The sequence below is a fragment of the Panthera pardus genome, unplaced genomic scaffold, assembly GCF_024362965.1.
Source record: "Panthera pardus isolate Hobbes unplaced genomic scaffold, ASM2436296v1 HiC_scaffold_20, whole genome shotgun sequence".
NCBI lineage: Eukaryota > Metazoa > Chordata > Mammalia > Carnivora > Felidae > Panthera > Panthera pardus.
This window is the reverse complement of record NW_026526766.1, coordinates 37,224,796-37,235,242: the sequence shown is the minus strand read 5'-3', so window position 1 is coordinate 37,235,242 and position 10,447 is coordinate 37,224,796. Positions and strand designations below refer to the sequence as shown.

At 35.1% G+C, this 10,447-nt stretch overlaps 1 pseudogene; it reads left to right on the top strand.

Annotated features, from left to right (window-relative positions):
• Positions 1-305: 305 nt before the first annotated feature.
• On the top strand, positions 306-979 carry LOC109247117 (uncharacterized protein C6orf136 homolog; annotated as a pseudogene).
• The last annotated feature ends 9,468 nt before the right edge of the window (positions 980-10,447 follow it).

Sequence of the window (10,447 nt, the reverse complement as noted above, 5' to 3'; positions counted from 1 at the left end):
ATGTGGTATCTGTTTATATTATACAATGGAATACTAATCAGTGATCCAAAAGAATGAAATCTTACCATTTGCAACAACATGGAAGGAACTAGAGTGTATTATCCTAGGTGAAATAAGTCAGTCAGAGAAAGACAAATATGATTTCATTCACATGTAGAATTTAAGAAATACAACATATGAACATAGGGGAAGGGAAGGAAAAATAAGATCTAAAAAAAGGGAGGCAAACCATTAGAGACTGGAGGGAAGGTAGGTAGGGAGATGGGCTGAACAGGTGATGGCCATTAAGGAGGGCACTTGTTGGGATGAGCTGTGGGCTCTACCATTCCTGCCCCCCTTGGCCCCAGTCCACAACAACCACTTCTCCATCTTCTCTTCCCTGGTCCCCCCCACACCCTCCTATCTGGTTGCTTCCTTGGAGATCCCCCACTCCCTCTCCTTCAGATCCAGGCCCTCAGCTCACCATGGGTGGTTCTCCCTCCAGGGAAGGGGGAAGAGAGACCCAGACGTGAGATGCATAGCGACTACCCGGATGGGCTTAGGAGCCTATTTGAGGGAACTCCCTGCCCCTTTCCTGGGGCTTTGATACTTTTCCAAGCCCCTTGGACCTCTTGACCTTCCCCTACCACACCATCAGGATATCTGAATATAAAGGACCACCTGGCTATCGTGTATGAGAGACTGAGACAAGAGCTCCCCAATCTCTTCCTTCACTCCCATGACTATACTCTCTATTCATCGGTGTGGAATTCATCAATGAGATCCTGAACATATATACCAAGGGCTGGACATGGTACATTCTGTCACTGACCATCTGCCGCTTCCTGGCTTGGAACTATTTTGCACAGCTTCAGTTGGAGTTTCTACATCTGACCTGCAACCCAGGTGGCTTGTGGGGCTGCCCATCCACATAGTCTTTCTGCATTTCTATAAGTGTGAGAAGGAAGAGCTTTACCAGACCTATGTTGCCATTGCCTAGACAAACTGTTGGTGTTGTTTTGAGTTCTTTATATATTTTGGACATTAAACTCTTATTGGATATATCATTTGCATATATCTTTTCCCACTCAGTGGGCAGCCATTTTCTTTTGTTGATGGTTACCTTTGTTGCACAAAAACTTTTTTTTTTTTTGGTGTAGTCCCACTAATTTACTTTTGCCTTTTCTTCTCTTGCCTGAGGACACATGTCTAGAAAAATGTTGGTAAGTCTTACGTCAAAGGGATTACTACCTATATTTTCTTCTAGAGTATCAGAAAACTGTAATACTATGTTAGAATGATGTGTTAATCACTTGACTATAATATAAAGGTGAAAAGAAAAGAGTATTGAAAAAATATAACAATTATAATTTGTTAATGTAAATTGTGACATCAAAAATATAAAGAGGATGAGCAAAAGGGTGCAGACGTTGTAGACATTACAGAAGGTAAGTGATATTGGCTTAAAATGGACAGTTTTATCTATGAGAAGTTTTATGTAAGAATCACAGTAACCACAAAGTAAAAAATTAGATTAAGATTATGACATACAGGGGTGCCTGGGTGGCTCAGTCGGTTGAGCATCTGACTTTGGCTCAGGTAGTGATCTCGCGGTCTGTGAGTTCGAGCCCCGCATCAGGCTCTGTGCTGACAGCTCGGAGCCTGGAGCCTGCTTTGGATTCTGTGTGTGTGTCTCTCTCTCTCTGCCCCTCCCCTGCTCATGCTCTGTCTCTCTCTCTCTGTCAAAAATAAATAAACATTAAAAAATAAATAAATACAAAATATGACATACAAAAAAAGGGGAGACAGAGCATACCACTATGTAAACCTATAAGTTGAAACTAAAAAGAAATTCCTCAACCAAATATTAATAAACTGAAGCCAACGATATATCAAAACACTCACACACCACAATCAAGTGGGATTTGTTCCAGGGATGCAATAATGGCTAAACAATGTGAACATGATATATAACATTAATAAAATGAAAGACAAAAATCATAGGATCATTTTAATAGATGTATAGAAAGCATTTGAGAAAACCTAACATCCATTTATGGTAAAAATATCAACAGAGAGTATATAAAGGGTTGCACATCAACATAATAACTGTCATATATGAAAATTCTACAGCTAACATCATACTCAGTGGTGCAAATCTGAAAGCTTTTCCTCTAACAGTAGCAACAAGACAAGGATGTCCGATCTTGCCACATTTATTCAACATAGTACTGGAAGTCCTTTCCACAGCAATGAGGAAAGTAAAAGAAAGAAAAGACATCCAAATCAGAAAGGAGGAACTAAAACTATGACTATTTACAGATAACATACTATATAGAAAGCCTGAAAAATCCACCCAAAACTGTTAATAGATGAATTTAATAAAGTTGTGAGAACTTCAACAAAGATGAAGAAAACAGGGAAAAAAATTACCTAACTGAAATCACAAGGTTGAAGAATGCAAGAATTGAACTAAAAATGCACTAGAAAGATTCAACAACAGACTCAATCAAGCAGAAAAAAGAATCAGTAAACCCAAAGACAAAACCGTAAATTCACCCAATCAGAGGAGTAAATAAAAAAACAAATGATAAAAAATAAAGATAGCTTAAGGGACTTATGAGACAACATCAAGCAGACTAACATTCCCATTATAGATGTCCCCCGAAGAGAGAGAGAAAGAGATAGAAAACTTATTTGAAGACATAAAGGTTGAAAATTTTCCTAACCATGGTACGGAAACAGGCATCTAGATCCAGGAATCCCAGAAAGCACAAATTTGATAAACCATAGAGACCCACACCAAGACAGATTATTAAAATATCAAAATTTAAAGATAAGAGAACATTAAAAACACCATAAGGAATATAGTCAATGGTATTATAATAATTGTATGGTTACAGGTCATAGTTACCATAAGCATACCATAGCAAATAAGATTGTCAAATCACTATGTTGTATACCTGAAACTAATATAACATTGTGTGCCAACTATACTTTAATTAAAAAACAGCAAGAGAGGGAGGTGCCTGGGTGGCTTAGTAGGTTGAGCACCAGACTCCAGATTATTTCTCAGGTCATGATCTCACACTCATGAGACTGAGACTCATGTTGGGCTCCACACTGTGTTTGGAGCCTGCTTAAGATTTTCCCTCCCTCTCTCCTTCTTTCCCTCCCCCAATTCTCTCTTTATTTCTCTCCTTCTGCCCCTCTTTCACACATGATCTCTCTCTCTAAAATAAAAAATAAAAAGCAGCAAGAGAAAAACAACTTGTTACATCCAAAGAAACTTTATACAACAATCAGAAGATTTTTCAGCAGAAATTTTGCAGAATGAATTGGCATACTATATACAAAGTGCTGAAAAGCAAAAAAAAAAAAAAAAAAAAAAAAAAGACTTTCTACTAAAAATACTCTACCCTGCAAAGTTATTCACAATTAAAGGAGAGGTAAACTTTTCCAGACAAGCAAAAGGTAAAGGAGCTCATCATCAATAAGCCAGTCTTGTAAGGATTAAAGTGATTTCTTTAAGCTGAAAATAAAGGGTGCTAATTAGTGACAACAACAACAACAAACATATGGAAGAATGAATCTCACTAGAAAGGTAAATATATAATAAAAGTCATGTATTACACTTATAAAATTATTATGAAGGTTAAAAGACAAAAATAGTAAAAACAACTATTACCACAATTAGGTAAGACATTTATAAGATAAAAAGATGTAAAATGTAATATCAAAATTTAAAACATGGGGCAGAGAAGTAAATATGTAGATCTTTAGAATACAATCAAACTTAAGATTTTATCAACTTAAAACAGACTCTTATACCTTGTTATGGTATGCTCATGGTAATCACAAAGCAAAATCCTAAAGTAGATACACAAAGAGAGAGGAATCTAAGCATACCACTAAAGAAAGTCGTCATAGCACAAAGGAAGAGAATCAGAAAGAAGAAAAATAGAAATTACAAAACAGCTGGAAAACAATTAACAAATGTGTATACATACCTATCAAATATTACCTCAAATGTAAGTGGACTCAATTCTCCAATCAAAAGGCAGAGAGTGGCTGAATGGATTAAGAAAAAAAAGAAAGACGTATCTATATACTGCCTACAAAAGATTCATGTTAGCTGTGATGCCCCACAAATAATGAAAGTGAAAGTGGAAAAAGAGATTCCATGTAAACAGAAATCCAAAGAGTGCTGGGACAGCCATACTTGTATCAGACAAAATAAGTTTAAAATAAAGGCTGCAATAAGAAACAAAGCAGGAAATTACATAATAATAAAGGGGTCAATCCGACAAGAGGATATAACATTTGTATATATTTATGCACCTAAAATAGGAGAATATATATATATGTGTGTGTGTGTGTGTGTGTGTGTGTGTGTGTGTGTATAAAGCAAATATTAATAGACCCAAAGGTGAATAGAAATACACTAATAGTAACGGACTTTATTTTGTTTAATGTTTTATTTTATTTATTTTGTGAGAAAGAGAGACAGAGAGAGAGAGAGAGAGAGATCTGAGGAGGGATAGAGAAATAAAGAGAGGGAGAGAGTATCCTAAGCAGGCTCTAGACTGTCAGTGCAGAGCCCGACCATGAGACCATGACTTGAGCCAAAGTTGGATGCTCAACCTACTGAGCTACCCAGGTGCCCTGATAATAAGGGACTTTAATACCACACTTACATCAATTGATATATCATCTAGACTGAAACTAGATAAGGCAACTTCAGCCTTATATGATCCCTTAGACCAGTTTGACTTTATACAGAATGTTGCATCCAAAGGAAACAATGTACATTTGTAACTGGCTATAGAACATTCTACAGAACAGATAATATGTCAGGCCACAAAACAAGTCTTAAAAATTTTAAGAGGGCTGAAATGATATCTGGTATCTTTTATCACTATAATGGCATGAAAATAAAAATCAGTTTTGAGAAGGAAACTCAAAAATTAACAAGTGTGTACAGATTAAACAATATGCTTCTGAACAACCATGGGCTAAAGAAGAAATAAAAAAATATTTTGAGAGAAATGAAAGTGGTAATACAATATATCAAATTTTGTGGCATGCAGCGAAAGCATTTCTAAGAGGGAAGTTTTTAACAGTAAATGCCTACCTCAAGAAATAAGAAAAAAATCTCAAATACACAACCTAACCTAACCTCAAGTAGAAAAGGAACAAATGAAACCCAAAGTTAGTAGGAAGAAGGCAATAACAAAGATACAATCAGGAAAAAATGAAATTAGAGACTAAAAACATAATAGGAAAGATCAGTAAAACTAAGAGGTTTTTCTTTGAAAAGACAAACAAAAGGATGAGACTTTAGTTAGATGCACCAAGAAAATAGAGGGCTCTAGTAAATAAAACCAGAAATAAAAGACATTACAATGATATCACACAGATAAAGGATTATTTTTTTTATTCAATATAATTTATTGTCAAATTGGTTTCCAAACAACATCCAGTGCTCTTCCCAACAGGTGCCCTCCACAATGCTCATCACCCACTTTCCCTTCTCCCCCACCTCCCCGTCAACCGTCAGTTTGTTCTCAGTATTTAAGAGTCTCTTATGGTTTGCCTCCCTCCCTCTCTGTGACTTTTTTTTTTCCCCTTCCCCTCCTCCATGGTCTTCTGTTAAGTTTCTCAGTATCCACACGAGTGAAAACATATGGTATCTGTCTTTCTCTGCCTGAATTATTTCACTTAGCACAATACCCTCCAGTTCAATCCATGTTGCTGCAAAGAGCCAGATTTCATTGTTTCTCATGGCCAAGTAGTATTCCATTGTATTTATAAACCACGATTTCTTTATCCATTCATCAGTTGATGGACATTTAGGCTCTTTCTATAATTTGTCTATTGTTGAAAGTGCTGCTATAAACATTGGGGTACAAGTGCCCCTATGCATCAATACTCCTGTATCCCTTGGGTAAATTCCTAGCAGTGCTATTGCTGGGTCATAGGGTAGATCTATTTTTAATTTTTTTGAGGAAGCTCCAGTTTTCCAGAGCGACTGCACCGGTTTGCATTCCCACCAACAGTGCAAGAGGGTTCCCGTTTCTCCACATCCTCTCCAGCATCTATAGTCTCCTGATTTGTTCATTTTAGCCATTTTGACTGGTGTGAGGTGTTATCTCAGTGTGGTTTTGATTTGTTTTTCCCTGATGAGGAGTGACATCGAGCATCTTTTCATGTGCCTGTTGGCCATCTGGATGTCTTCTTTAGAGAAGTGTCTATTCATGTCTTCTGCCCATTTCTTCACTGAATTATTTGTTTTTCAGATGTGGAGTTTGGTGAGTTCTTTATAGATTTTGGATACTAATCCTTTGTCCAATATGTCATTTGCAAATATCTTTTCCCATTCTGTCGGTTGCCTTTTAGTTTTGTTGATTGTTTCCTTTGCAGTGCAGAAGCTTTTTTCTTGATGAGGTCTCAATAGTTCATTTTTGCTTTTAATTCCCTTGCCTTTGTAGATGTGTCAAGTGAGAAATTGCTGCAGCTGAGGTCAGAGAGGTATTTTCCTGCTTTCTCCTCTAGGGTTTTGATGGTTTCCTGTCTCACATTCAGTTTCCTCGTCCATTTTGAGTTTTTTTTTGTTTGTTTGTTTTTGTTTTTTGTATGCTGTAAGAAAGTGGTCTAGTTCATTCTTCTGCATGTTGCTGTCCAGTTCTCCCAGCACCATTTGTTAAAGGGACTATCTTTTTTCTATTTGATACTGTTTCTTGCTTTGTCAAAGATTAGTTGACCATACATTTGTGGGTCCAATTCTGGGGTCTCTATTCTATTCCATTGGCCTATGTGTCTGTTTTTGTGCCAATACCATACTATCTTGATGATTACAGCTTTGTAGTAGAGGCTAAAGTCTGGGATTGTGATGCCTTCCTCTTTGGTTTTCTCCTTCAGTATCACTTTGGCTATTCGGGGTCTTTTGTGGTTCCATACAAATTTTAGGATTGCTTGTTCTAGCTTTGAGAAGAATGCTGGTGCAATTTTGATTGGGATTTCATTGAATGCGTAGATTGCTTTGGGTAGTATTAACATTTTAACAATATTTATTCTTCGAATCCATGAGCATAGAATATTTTTCCATTTCTTTGTGTGTTCTTCAATTTCCTTCATAAGCTTTCTATAGTTTTCAGCATACAGATCTTTTACATCTTTGGTTAGGTTTATTCCAAGGTATTTTATGGTTCTTGGTGCAATTCTGAATGGGATCAATTTGTTTATTTCTCTTTCTGTTGCCTCATTATTGGTGTATAAAAATGCAACCAATTTCTGTATATTGATTTTATACCCTGAGACTTTGCTGAATTCATGTATCAGTTCTAGCAGACTTTAGGTGGAGTCTGTTGGGTTTTTCATGTAAAGTATTATGTCATCTGTGAAAAGTGAAAGTTTGACTTCATCTTTGCCAATTTTGATGCCTTTTATTTCATTTTGTCTGATTGCTGATGCTAGGACTTCCAACACTATCTTAAACAACAGTGATGAGAGTGGACATCCCTGTCATGTTCCTGATCTTTAGGTAAAGCCAGAGATAGAAAGGATTATAAGAGACCACAAGAACAGCTATATGGCAAAATATTTGAAAACCTTAAGAAATGTATAAATTCTTAGAAACATACAGCCTACCAATACTGAATCATAAATAAACAGAAAATTGAACAGACTGATTATTAGTAAGGGTATTGAATCAGTAATCAAAATATGCCAACAAATAAAATCCAGGAACAGATGGCTACTGATAAATTCTACGAAACATTCAAAGAAGAATTAATACCATTCCTTCTCATACTCATAAAGACAAGAAAAAAAGGAGGAGCACTTCCAAACTCATTTTATGATGCCAGCATTACCCTGAAATCAAAATCAGACATAGATATTACAAGAAGAAAATTATAGGCCAATATCTCTGGTGAACATAGATGTAAAAATCCTCCACAAAACATTAGCAAACAAATCCAACTATATATAAAGAAATCATACACCATAATCAAGTGGGATTTACTTCAGTGATGCAAAGATGATTCATTATCTGCAAGTCAATCAATGTGATATAACTTGTTAACAAAATGAGAAATAAAAATCATATGGTCATCTCAGTAGATGTAGAAAATCATTTGACAAAATTCAACATTCATCTATGATAAAAACTCTGAGTAAAGTGGTTATAGAGGAAAAATAGCTTAGCATAATAAAGGCCATATATGACAAGCCCACAGCAAACATCATACTCAACAGTGAAAACCTGAGAGCTTTTCCTCTAAGATCAGAAAGAACACAAGGATGTTTGCTCTCCTCATTTTACATAGTATTGGAAGTCCTAGCCAGAGAAATTAGGCAAGAAAAAGAAATGAAAGGCATCCAAATTGGAAAAGAAGAAATAAAATGGTTACCATTGCATATGACATATTATATATAGAAAACCCTCAAGATTCCACAAAAAAAACCTGTCAGAACTAATCAACAGATTCCATAAAATCAATATATATAAATCAGTTGCATTTTCATACACTAATAATATAACATTTTAAAAGGAAATGAAAGAAATATCTCATTCACAATAGCATCAAAAATAATAAATTTAATGAAGGAAAAGTCTCTACAACAAAACTATAATATTTCATTGAAGGAAAGCAAAGACCTAAACACTATCCTCAAATTTGTATGGAACCACTAAAAACCCTGAAAAACCAAAACAATAATGAGAAGAGAGAACAAAACTGGAGGTTCCATGCTCCCTGATTTCACTCTACATTATAAAACTATTGTTATTCAAACAGCATGGTATTGGCATAAAAAATGACACCAGCATCAATAGAACAGAATAATAAGCCTAGAAATAAACCCATTAATATACAGTCAATTAATTTACAATAAAGGAGCCAAGAATATACGATGGGGAAAGGACAGTCTCTTTAGTAAATGGTGCGGGTAAATTGGATGACTATATAACATTTTACACACACAAAAATTAAGCCAAATTGACTTAAGACTTGAACAAAAAGACCTAAAACCATAAAAATCTTAGAAGAAAATATAGACAGTAAACTTTCTGACATAGATCCTGATGAAGATTTATTGAATCTGACACCTAAATAAAACGAAAGCAAAAATATATAAATGAGACCACATCAAACTAAAAATCTGCAAAGCAACATCATCTACAAAATGCAATGGCAACATACTAAATGGAAAAAAAAAGTAAAACATATATCTGATAAGGAGTTAATGTCAAAATTTATAAAACACTTATAAACTCAATAGCAAACAATCTGATTTATAAATGGTCAGAGAATCATAATAGACAATTTTCTGGAACTCATGTGTATATGGCCAACAGGCATATAACAAGATGTTCAACATTGCTCGTCATCAGGAAAAACTAAATCAAAACCACAATGAGATATCACATCACAACTGTTAGAATGTCTACTACAAAAAATAAAAATAAAAACAAGACATAACAAGTGTTGGTGAGGATGGGGAGAAAAGGGGAAGCTTTGCACGCTGTGCACTATGGTGGGAATGTAAATTGGTGCATCCATTATGGAAAAAAAAATTATGTTTCTTCAAAATTTAAAAATAGAACTACCATATGACCCACGAATCCACTTCTGGAAATCTGTCAAAGAAAGAAAAAAAGAAAAAGAAAAAGAGAAAGAGAAAGAGAAAGGAAAAAGGAAAAAGAAGAAAGAAAGAAAGAAAGAAAGAAAGAAAGAAAGAAAGAAAAGGAAAGGAAAGGAAGGAAGGAAGGAAGGAAGGGAGAAAGAAACAAAACAAAATAGTAACTCAAAAACTCTATGAACCCTTTGCTTATTGCAGCATTATTTACAACAGCCAACATATAGAAAAACCTTAAGTGTCCACTGATGGATGAAAGATGTGGTGTGTGTATATATATATATAATTATATAATATTTGTGGGGCTCCTGGGAGCCTCAGTTGATTAAGTGTTTGACTTTAGCTCAGGTCATGATCTTGCGGTTCGTAAGTTTGAGCCCCATGTCAGGCTCTGTGCTGACAGCTCAGAACCTGGAGCCTATTCCAGATTCTGTGTATCCCTGTGTCTCTGCCCCTCTCCCACCTGCACTCTGTATCTTTCTCTATTAAAAATAAATAAACATTAAAAAATTAAAAAACAAATATAATAATTGTACATATACACACACAATGTAATATTATTTAGTCATAAAGTAGATTGAAATCTTGATATTTATGATGAGAAATGGACAACAAGTATAAAACTGTTCAATATCTCTATTCATCAGGGAAATCCAAACAATGTTGGGAAAAGTGGATAACTACATGTAAACGAATGAACCACCTCACTTCACATTCAAAAATTAACTAAAAATTAATCAAAAGTATAAATATAAGAAAGCTAGAAGTATAATATTTCTAGAGGAAAGGAGTAATTCTTCATGATCTTGGATTTGGCAATGATTTC